This window comes from Amphiura filiformis, chromosome 3 (genome assembly GCF_039555335.1).
Source record: "Amphiura filiformis chromosome 3, Afil_fr2py, whole genome shotgun sequence".
Lineage (NCBI taxonomy): Eukaryota > Metazoa > Echinodermata > Ophiuroidea > Amphilepidida > Amphiuridae > Amphiura > Amphiura filiformis.
This window is the reverse complement of record NC_092630.1, coordinates 75,781,751-75,794,365: the sequence shown is the minus strand read 5'-3', so window position 1 is coordinate 75,794,365 and position 12,615 is coordinate 75,781,751.

Genomic DNA, 12,615 nt, shown 5'->3' with positions numbered 1-12,615 from the left:
TTGTGTCGCCGATGTACACCTGCACCTGCTTCATATCTGCTATCGTTATTCGTCTTGGCGGTATTTGTCCTTGTGAGATCACGTTCTGATTCGTTAAAATTCACCAGATAATTCGTATTTGTCATAATACATCACTTAAGATGTATGAGGCTTCCGTACATGGCTATCAATATTGTTGGCAAAATTCCTAATTACACGTGCATTAATATTGTATGTAAAGCAATGCTCATCATCCAGTGCGCAAACAGATGTCAAAATTTAATTAGGATTTTTAAAGCGGTCATGTTGTACGCAGATAACAGCAAATATGTATATGAATTACGTTGAATATGAAACTATTGACGCAACTAATTAGTGTCGATGAGAGAAATTACCATAATCTTTAATTGATTTTGGTAAAGTGCCACCGTAAATTGGAAACGTTCAACTGACAAATGGGCAGAGACTCTCTAATTAGTAGGCAGCGTAGGTGGCAGAAGCGGCTCCTGTAGCCCACTATACCACGCGGGACGTTTCTCCTAAAAATCCAAATAGAAGAAACAATAAAGCAACGACTGTCCTGCATGTGTATCTTCCTGTTTAGGCTGAAAGACACCGTGTTTTAGCAACTCAATGGGTCCTTACTGGAAACCACGAGTCAGAAACCAAATACACCTAAGTAGAAGCAATATCACATTTGTCAGTATTGTCTCACAACTGTCAAGTGAATTGTATAAAATTAAGTTATATTCATTTCCTACTTACCAAGGATTTCTCAGTGTTTTGAATTCCACTTGAACCTATCATGCATATTCAAAATCTGATAATAGAAGTTTAACAGCCGACAGTTTTCTATTAATATTCAACTTTTTACTCATGTTAGGTTTGCCATAAGCAGTTTGATCACTCGGAATTAAAGTGACGTGATGCACAGCGCAGGTTTTTGCAGCCGACATGACTCAATGACGCAAACGTAATCTGCATTTTAAAGCAGTGTGATTATTTTCCTCCTTTATACAAATACGTTGAACGGAGCGAAAACAAACACGTGACACTTTTCTATTAACGAAAGCGTAAATCGCTCACTTAGCTAAAGAGTCTCACAAATGCACGATCACCTTTTCCACAAACAAATCGTTTTCTAAAACAAGTAGAACAAAGCACATTCTTGCCATAATTTTAAATTTTCAAAATGTTGACCTTTCGAAATTCAAATACACTATATAGATCACTCAAAACAAGAAAATACCAAATTAAGTTTAAGCTAAATAAACATGATGTAATAAAAAAAAAACTCATGGCAAAGCCTGGAGAGGCTTTCATGTTGGATCCTCATCCTTTATACACTTCAAAGTTTAGGTACTGCAGTTAGGCTTATATTTTAAAACATTTCATTTGATTAAGTACACATCGATGAAGCATGACACCATGTAAAGCCATGGAAGTTCGGAAGTAAACACAGCCGATCACAAAGGACGATCGCATCAAAAACGTTGTTAAAATTTTACTCAATGTTAGACTGTTAAAATAGGCAACCTTTGCTCTAAAAATACAGTTGACTCACCTATCATCCAAATGTTTAACACCAACAGAATATTTCATAATTATGCGTTGCGAAAAATATCAACACCGATCTACCGAAAAACGAAAGCTAAGATCTCAAGCCTCGAAGGCGTAAATATCGTGAGCAAATTCGAAGCATGAGTTCTCGAGTAGGACCAAAGAAAAGTCTTCTGATAATTCATCAAAACATGTTATTTCAATTTGCTCATTTATATGATATGTATTCCCTTTAATGGATCATTTAAAAGGGATTTAAATAGCATTTGGATTTTGGATTCAGTGAAAAGCTGCCCATCAGCTAATGCAATCTTGCGATATTAAGAACAGAAACGACATAAAATTTAGATAATGTTTAAGCTGGTGCTAATTTCGTTCAGTTTTTGGGTTTCTTTAATGTAATATCACAAACATTGTATTCATCGTTTTAAGACAAACGACATTGAAACACAAGATTATATTTGTAAGAGAGAAGAGACTAAAGTATCCGTGATGCTTTTTGAGGAAACCAGTAAAAGGTTTCATGTTTATCTTACTATACAATGAAATGTTTCTTTATATTTTGCATTATTATTGACCAAAGACGGAAGTTAGATATCAAAACAATTGTACAAGTTTCTTCTTTTTAAAAATCCATCCATATTGTTCAGAATATAATGTCCACAAGTATCAATTTAAAATGGTAATGGAATACGATGAATTTATTACTCGTTTGAGATACACTGCATGATTTTAGATGTTTACGTTATTTTTCAATATCAACAGAATCGATGATTCCATGCGTGACATTGAAATTGAATTTGGAGTTCATCGAGGCATTGAGAGACAAATATCTAAGAATATCTGACAACATAACAAATCGTTATCTTCCGCAAATTCTACATCAATATCTGAGAGTTTCAGTCCCGTCTCGGTCAATATTACACGTAAAGCATTCAAAATGTTAACTTGAACCTGCATTAACGGTTTTACATATGCATGTCATGTATTATACATTTGTATGCAAGTTACTATTTTGCTTTTTTATTGTTTCAAGTCAAGTAGTAATTATAGTTTATACTAGCGGGACGCGGGCCACCGCTAGCTGAGTAAATAGGAGCGATCACTCAAAACGGCAGAATCACTGTAGAGGTAACATAATACTACGGCGATTTATACCATACCGAATTGCTATTTTATATTGTTACTCCACCCCCCCCCGGCACACACCAAGAAAAAATGCACTTGTGTATTTCTTGTGTGTGGTACGTGTAATATTGATGACAATAATAACTTATTTTGTGCGGGCATCCATGGACAGGAAAGATAACCTTGATGTCTTCCTTGCCAACAGCAGGATACATTAGAATTGACCATGACTTGTGTATGCTTGTGTGTGGTACGTGTAATATTGATGACAATAATAATTTATTTTGTGCGGGCATCCATGGGCAGGAAAGACAACCTTAATGTCTTCCTTGATAACAGCAAGATGCATTAGAATTGACCATGACTTGTGTATGCTTGTGTGTGGTACGTGTAATATTGATGACAATAATAATTTATTTTGTGCGGGCACCCATGGGCAGGAAAGACAACCTTAATGTCTTCCTTGATAACAGCAAGATGCATTAGAATTGACCATGACTTGTGTGTGCTTGTGTGTGGTACGTGTAATATTGATGACAATAATAATTTATTTTGTGCGGGCATCCATGGGCAGGAAAGACAACCTTAATGTCTTCCTTGATAACAGCAAGATGCATTAGAATTGACCATGACTTGTGTATGCTTGTGTGTGGTACGTGTAATATTGATGACAATAATAATTTATTTTGTGCGGGCACCCATGGGCAGGAAAGACAACCTTAATGTCTTCCTTGATAACAGCAAGATGCATTAGAATTGACCATGACTTGTGTATACTTGTGTGTGGTACGTGTAATATTGATGACAATAATAATTTACTTTGTGCGGGCACCCATGGGCAGGAAAGACAACCTTAATGTCTTCCTTGCTAACAACAGGATGTATTAGAATTGACCATGACTTGTGTATGCTTGTGTGTGGTACGTGTAATGTTGATGACAATAATAATTTACTTTGTGCGGGCATCCATGGGCAGGAAAGACAACCTTAATGTCTTCCTTGATAACAGCAAGATGCATTAGAATTGACCATGACTTGTGTATACTTGTGTGTGGTACGTGTAATGTTGATGACAATAATAATTTATTTTGTGCGGGCACCCATGAGCAGGAAAGACAACCTTAATGTCTTCCTTGATAACAGCAAGATGCATTAGAATTGACCATGACTTGTGTATGCTTGTGTGTGGTACGTGTAATGTTGATGACAATAATAATTTACTTTGTGCGGGCACCCATGAGCAGGAAAGACAACCTTAATGTCTTCCTTGATAACAGCAAGATGCTTTAGAATTGACCATGACTTGTGTATGCTTGTGTGTGGTACGTGTAATGTTGATGACAATAATAATTTACTTTGTGCGGGCACCCATGAGCAGGAAAGGCAACCTTAATGTCTTCCTTGATAACAGCAAGATGCATTAGAATTGACCATGACTTGTGTATGCTTGTGTGTGGTACGTGTAATGTTGATGACAATAATAATTTACTTTGTGCGAGCACCCATGAGCAGGAAAGATAACCTTAATGTCTTCCTTGATAACAGCAAGATGCATTAGAATTGACCATGACTTGTGTATACTTGTGTGTGGTACGTGTAATGTTGATGACAATAATAATTTATTTTGTGCGGGCATCCATGGGCAGGAAAGACAACCTTGATGTCTTCTTTGCATTTGAATTGACCATGACTTGTGTATTACCCGTTTCCACCCAAGTTTAATGGCAAGTCTCATATTTTACAAAAGGCAAACCTAGAACCTAATGTTTATTCCTGCCCAAAACTAGCCATATGCACCATGTACTTTTGCTGTTCTCGGACGTTTAAACTTGTGTGACTTGTAACTTTTTTGACCTTATCAACCAATCATTTTCAATATATGTTGTACACATCTCATTTTCACTTGCTTTTTCAAATAACAACTTTCTGTCAAAGCAAATCGGTGGAGTTGCTTATTCCAATGCATAATTTTTTGCAGGCGATTACATCTCAGGGATGTATAGTTTTATGCAGGCGATTACATCTCAGGGATGTATAGTTTTATGCAGGCGATTACATCTCAGGGATGTATAGTTTTATGCAGGCGATTACATCTCAGGGATGTATAGTTTTTTGCAGGCGATTACATCTCAGGGATGTATAGTTTTATGCAGGCGATTACATCTCAGGGATGTATAGTTTTATGCAGGCGATTACATCTCAGGGATGTATAGTTTTATGCAGGCGATTACATCTCAGGGATGTATAGTTTTATGCAGGCGATTACATCCTGAAGGGCACGTCTATCAAAGGCAATTCAACATGCAAACCAATTATGTTCTCTTCCACTTCCTCACTTTAATTGTTATATTTTGTACAATTTACAATGATATACAAGCTATTTTACATTATATACCTCATTGGCACTATGATGAGCTATAATGTGTCTCGTCTCAAGTTTAGAGTAACGTCATGTTGGATTTCATAGTGGAAGATTTGAATCAATGCGTTTACGCGGTTGTGTCGCCAGCATATGGAAAAATCACACTTCTACGCATGTGTATACGCCCTGAGGGATTAGGTTAGCATGCATGATTTGAATCCAACATGGCATTACTCTCAACCCCTCAACTTAAGACAGACTATATAGTGACATAGTTGGGTGTGCCATGTGTTCAAATAATTTACATACACAATATCAGTGGACAATCAATTGTAAGAGGCACTACAGGACGGGTCATATGTATGATTAAAATTGACAACAGGAAAGACAACTAAATTCAAACAATTCAATACAATTAAAATAAGCATATCTTAAACTTCAATACACTGGGAATTAAAAATTACATTTGAATAATGAAGCATGAGATTTGCTTTTGTTCCCAGTAACAAGTACTTTATTCTAAACAATCAATCAACTAATAGTGCATTAATTCTCCTTAGTCCTTGGCACCATAGATTTAACAAAAATAGGATTTTGAATTTTGGGTTGGTAAGAGCATTGGATAAATAACTGCATATGCCCAGGTTCAAATCCTGGTCAAAGATGAAAATGTTTTCTTCCACTAGGGACGGAAAAGTTTGAATTATAGTCTGCATGACAGTCATATTTTATTGTCTAACCATTTAAAAATGTAAATGCATTTGAATTGAATAGTGAATAGAATCGTATGTACTCTCCTAAACATCATATCCTTGCTAATTTCTTTTTATGTAAACTGATATTGGGAGTAGAATTGTAACCATCTTTGTAATCATCAATTTAATGGCGACTCTGAAACAATTAAATGCAGAAAGTAAGTTTATTTGCAACTTTTTTATTGAACAAAACTGAAAGGTCCAATAATGTTATTCCAACTGTTCAACTATATGCAATAGGTTATGTTAATTGGAGAGAAATTTGGATATACATGTACAATAAAAAAGATGTACATGAGTTGCACAACATTTTGCATTAAACAATTACACATTTTCTCAAAATATCAAGAGCTATCTCAAGAGCCTCTGAACCAATACTAGGCTTGTTTGTACTCATTTTATTGCATTTTTCATGCTGATTCAAATAATGGTTATGGAAATGTATAATTAAAAGAAATTGAAACTTGTCATCTGCAGTTAACACCTGTATGGAGACAGTTATATCATTACAGTGCCATATCTCCCTCTGTCATAAAGTCTGATCATCATTGAATAATTTCACCAAATATATGCTGCTTTAGAGTACCTTTAAGCACTCCACTTTCATATGATTTGGAAAGGTGCCTCCTGATTACGCAGTCAACATAATTATAATAATACTATTAATAACATATTATATCTGATCAAATCTAACAGAGTATAGGAAAACAATGTTACAGCACATTGGTCTTACTGACATATTTTTGCTTACATGCTGGGGTGAGGGGGTACTCTATGGGTTTGTATATCAAACCCTCTTATTTTGTTCTATTTGGTATTAAAGGGTAGCTATGGGTCACCTTTACAGGGTTCGAATTCGTTAAAAAATTTTGTGTAGCAGTTTTTGGCTAATTCATCATAATCAGGATACTTCCATATACTAAAGTACTATCAAAAGTGCTATACAAATGCAAAATTGGGTAGCAGTTACTTCAAAATGTGGAGCAAACTGCTATGTGATACAGCCGAATTCGAACCCTGCAGTCCTCTATCCAATGATACCATAACCTGCACTCTGACGTTATAATATTGAGTATGCCTTAACAATTATGGCTATATGCAAACAATAGTCGACATAAAGTCTCAATACCAAGTTTGAACTCGTATCATTTCGAATTTGGCAAGACCAAAAAAAATTGCTGGGGCTTAACAACATCCCCCCAGCCACCATCATCAAAAGTATCCACCCTACTCCAGGATTTGAGCATATAAGTGCAACAAAAAAAAGGAGGGTCCAAGAATTAAGATATGTTCAGTTTTCAGCTAAAAAAACACGAACCTTTACACACTACTGGTGTCTAAAATAACCATTTTAAAATATGATTTGAGTAGAAAAATACAAGTACCTCTTTGTGGAATTAAGATTACACAGCTTTAAGTAAAAGAACTGCAGTTGCTACTTTCAAAAAAAAAATTCAACCTATTATCAGCACTTTGCTAAATAACAAAACCTTTAAACCATTGGCAATATTCATAATCAACACTGACATGCATAACTGCAACGAGTTCCTTTCATTGAAACTTTGCTTTAAATAGTATGAAATGCTGCATTCACCAAGTTTTCAATGTGCTCAATACTATTTTGGTTTTTAAATCAATGCAGCTTTTTCACGTGTAACAACACTTATTTTGAGCAGTGTACTGTTCTAAAATTACCAAACCAAAAAATGACTGATTTGTCATTATGCGCAAGTCAAGTCATAATATTGTTGCTGTGCTTTTTTTTTTTTAAATAAAAGAGCCATTTTGCTTCCAGTTGCATGTCTCCAGCACTCAATTGTGAAAGTGACTTCTCTCTTGAATTGCCCGATTAAAATATGTCAATCTTCTAACGATTGATGATAGGAATCAATCTAATTAGATTGAAAAATAGATTGAAATGTTTTTTGTTTTTAACTCTCTTTGTAGACAGATTTCACTAACTAATCAAGTGTTACTCCTAATGTACTGCCAAATGACATGTGTTGCATATGTTTGGAATGAGATTTCAAAATGTTTTAGAGTGAACATTTTCAATCTTTTTTTCAACTGGAAAGGACTTGTCCCTAATTTGGGACGGCAAAAGATTGAAAAACAATGAAAATCACTCCTTTCTACTGAAAATTCAATAGAAAATCAATTAGTCAAATCACCCGACTGAATATACAGTCGAAAACGATTTGTCCCTAATTCGGGATGGCAAGACTGAAAATTCAATCTTTTTGATTGAATATTCAATCGGCAATTTAAGAGCGTTGCACTTTTGTTCCCAGCAAACACAAACTACCTATTTAAAAGACATTTTCCCCAAAAGGTTATAAACTGTTTAAATAACTTTAAATATCAAGTCCCAGGTATCAAGTTAAAATATTAACAGATTAGACAAACTTTTTTAAACATTCTACATCAAAATAAAATGTCAAAAAACTATTTTGTTGCAATTTGTTTTAAAAAAACTTTGCCGACACTTAACATTATGTTACAATGTCCTTTAGCAACTTTTAAAAATCTTTTGAAGTATTATAAACACATTTTATAACCTTGATAAAACTAAACATAAGTTTTCTGGTAACCTTGGTGCACCCTCTTAAATTGACATCATAAAACAATAAGATGCAAATTTCATTTGCCATATCCAATTTGATTTTCAAATTAATATTTCAGCTAATAAATAATAGTCAGTAATCGCTATCTCTTAATATTATCATCAAAATGATTATACAGCTCTTTTACAGAACTCCCCAACAGAGATTCCCCAACAAGATTTCAGATCCAAAGTTTACTTAAAAACTAAAATATTTCTATCAATGTCAAAGAAGGGTTTCACCACGGCACTACAATGCTGTTACAAACCACCATAAGACTATCCATGTTTTTTGAAGTTCCTATTGAACATGTACACAAGGGAGTTCAGTTCTTTACACCAGCAATATCGCAGGAGCTCTCAGATTTTAGATGGTATTTTCAAGTAACTGTAGGTCTCACATACTCATAACAAATGTTCAAAAGCTTGTGAAAGCAAGACCAAATAGGTAATTATAGTGTAATGTATTTTAAATAACAAATGAATCAGCCATGTGTTCTCTGTACTTATGAACAGGGACTGCGAGTGTATGGCAAGCCAAAAGCCCCATTACGTATTGCGACAACGCGTTGCTTTCGCCAAAGCAACGCGTTGCTAAGCTAGCCAATAGAAATAGAGCTTTTAGCAACGCGTTGCTTTAACAAGCAATGCGTTGCTTTCCCAAAGCAACGCGTTGCTTACATACTCAATTCAGGGCGCCCAGGCCGAGTTTTTGATTAGCCAATCAGCTCGGCGCTTTGAAGAGCTGTTGGTTATGTCCATCCCGCCTTAGTGGTACTAGTTGTTACATGTTTTGTGTTTTGCGTGTATCACACTATAATTGTACACTCAATTGTAGACCTAAATACTCAGTCTGAGAAATTCCTTGAGCAACAATATTAATTTGTTCATATCATAAAACGAAATCCATTTCAGGTGTAAAATTTCACAGATATTATGAGAACAATAAATAAGCTTATAAAGAGTTTCTTGCATGCTTGTGTCAGTGTATCCTGTAAGAGTCGCTGTGATTGGTTGTCGCCACAAGACGTAAAGAATGACAACAACGTGTTGTTTGCGAAAGCAACGCGTTGCTTTCAGAAGCGAAAGCAACGCGTTGCTTTGGGGAAAGCAACGTGTTGCTAAAAGCTCTATATCTATTGGTTGAGCTTAGCAACGCGTTGCTTTCGAAAGCAACGCGTTGTCGCAATACGTAATGGGCCCTTTAGCTTGCCATACGAGTGACCATGGAAACAAAGTACCACTGGGGTGTTTGATCCGACATGAGAAAGGGTGCATTATGGGATGCAGTGAAAATCTTCTTTGCATCTGTTCTTTTGTTCATATTCTTTTTTAAAGAATCTTGAATAATTACATCAACTACTTAAGCATCAACTTATAGGAAACTTTCACACACATTCACAAAAAAATATATATTTGTTGATTTATACCATTAGTAGTTTCAAATGGTCATGGAAGGATGCTTAGAAAAATGAAGACCACATGTACATTGGTTTGAAAATATACTTTCAGGAAGAAAATTAAGTAAATAAAATATAACATAACTTTAAGTTTTCAGTAGGTTTTTCACTTACATGCTTACTTCAACAACTTTAGTCTTAATCAAATAAGAGGTCTTTGTCACAAATATATTATTTCCTTGAATGATTTTTTTGAGTTATATGAAATCTTAGTGCTACACTTTGGTGCTTAGACCGAACAATAGCGCAGGTACAGGTTGGCCGAAATTGCACACATCATCCATTCCCTCAAATAATATATAATTGACACACTGCCATGAGATCATCTGTACATGTGCTACATGCAATACACCAACTCCAACACAACATGTTGGTATTTTCGGTGCACTTTACATGACGATCACCACACAATTAATTCAAATTTCACTGTTTTCACACATTGGCCAGTAAGCTGCCGACCAGCATCAACATTGCATCTTTGGTCAGTAGGAGAAGATGAGCAGATGAGAGACAAAAAGTTGCAGGGGAACCAGCAAAACGACTTCGCACATAGGTCATCAAAGTTTTGTTTTCTGAGTTTCTGAAACGATCAAGAAGTTAGAATAACAATGTGACCAAGACCATCAAGGTAGATAAACAAAGTAAAAAGCGCTAGTTCAGTTTATCTGGACTTATTTTTGAATAGCTACAGTATCATGTCTCATTAGCGAAGTCGATACTGCTCACAAGTGTTTTGGATGGTTTCCAAGCCATTTCATTATACTGACATTTATTGGACGGAAACTTCAGAGCAGCTTTAAAGTGAGTTGTTAACTGCTGCCCTTAAAATTGAAAGCAATGAGCCAATTTTCATTTCACAGAATGGAGATATTTAGTAATTGATTGTTGAAGAAAAACAGTACTTAGATATTCTTCCCAGATTACATAACCTAGAATAGCATAATTCAAATCTTGCCAATCATACCACAGAATTACCCCCTTACTCACAATTTCTTGAATGGAAGTTTAAATGGAAGTAGAACAATAAAAGTGTGTCAGCAATCCTTTTTACATGGCTTAAATTTTTTGTTGTATTTCCACAAAAATGTAATTTTCTCCATGATTCCACCTGATTCAGTAGTAGTATTAGAAGTTGTAAATCCCTCCATTCTACAGTAAATTTCAGCGGAGGGAACTATCTATTTGTATGTAAAATTTACCTTAAGGACAAGAAGCCCATGTGCACCATCAGGCGAACTGTTATGGTATGTTTAATTAGGACTGCATTATGCACATTTACAAATAGAACATTCAATCTTCTGAGAAAAGTAACCTGTACCTGTATTTCTAGTTATCTGTGGTGTACCGGACAAAATTGTACAGCTGACCCGTTACTGGGATGTATGCATGCGAAAATGTGCAATGTTTAAAGCTGATGGGCCAAAATAAGGTAATTGTGGCCTAAAACACGCCAAAAGGAAGATGAACATCAAAAATTTGGTTAATTTTATCCTGGTATTTCAACAGTCGGTACTCCACTACTATAGTTATACTGGCAACATTTCAGGGTATCCGTCCAATGGGCTGCTTATGAAAATAGCATACATGACAAAGTAGCCTGTCTCGGGCATGCAGACTGGTGCTATTTTACACACTGATTCTAAGCATTAGATAGCCATACATAGGGTATAACCACTAGTAAAGACAGCTGCTCTCAAGGACTACATGTAGAACATGCATTCCAACTGAAATTCACTTTAGTTAACAAAATATGCATAAACATGTAAAAACCTGCTTCACAAATTTATGATTTCTGCATAAAATAACTTGCTGTATCAAATGTATTACCCGTTTTGTTGCTTTATATTTAAAATTGAATAACATTAAGGCCTGAAAATTATTTTATCCAATGATTACTGGCATAAATAATGAAAACACAATACTAAATAAGTAGGATGTGAATATTGCTTTTCACAATTGATGAGAAACACATTGGATTTATAATGGAAGCCAACAAGAGCATCACTCATTACATGATGAGAACCATATGATCTTAATAATTTTACTTACTTGTTACTTACACTGCTCGTGGCCTCGTGCTGGCTTACTGACCAGGCAAATGCAAAATGTTTTTTGTTTTAGGTTTTGATTTTGGTAAAAACGTCTTGAGAACATTAAATGTCAGAGTTTATAAAGATCATGAAAATGTTTTTAAACATTGTGCATGAGAACACACTGCAACAACATTTTTAAAATGTCATCAAAATGTTTTTGTAAAATATGTTTGCAAACATGTTTTGCCAACTATTTTGCAGTAACAGAACATGTTTTTGATGTTAAATGCACCTTGACCCAAAGTTACGCCACTGTCAGGGTCTTCTGTTTTTAAAATCATAACCTATACTTGCAATTCTGGAACTAAGTATGATCAAGCCTAGCAATTGCTCATAAAAAAATGACCACTTAGTTCCACTATTGGAGCAGTGTGCAAGTAGTGCCATCTGCATAGATACATTTTAGGCCCAAAACTCCTCAAATACCAGTAAAGTAACTTCATCCATTTGTGGTCGCATGTCATGAATTGGTCATCTTTTGTGTAACATAATGTTTTATGATAAAAATATCACCAATTTTGATTCACTTCAACACAACTTTTAATGAATACATTTTAGACCATTAAAAGTATACATTTCTGGAAAGCTTATATGACAAGGATGCCAAATCAACAAAGTATAATATCATAATACAGGGTGGGTAAGAAATATACAGGGTGGAACATCAACAAAATTA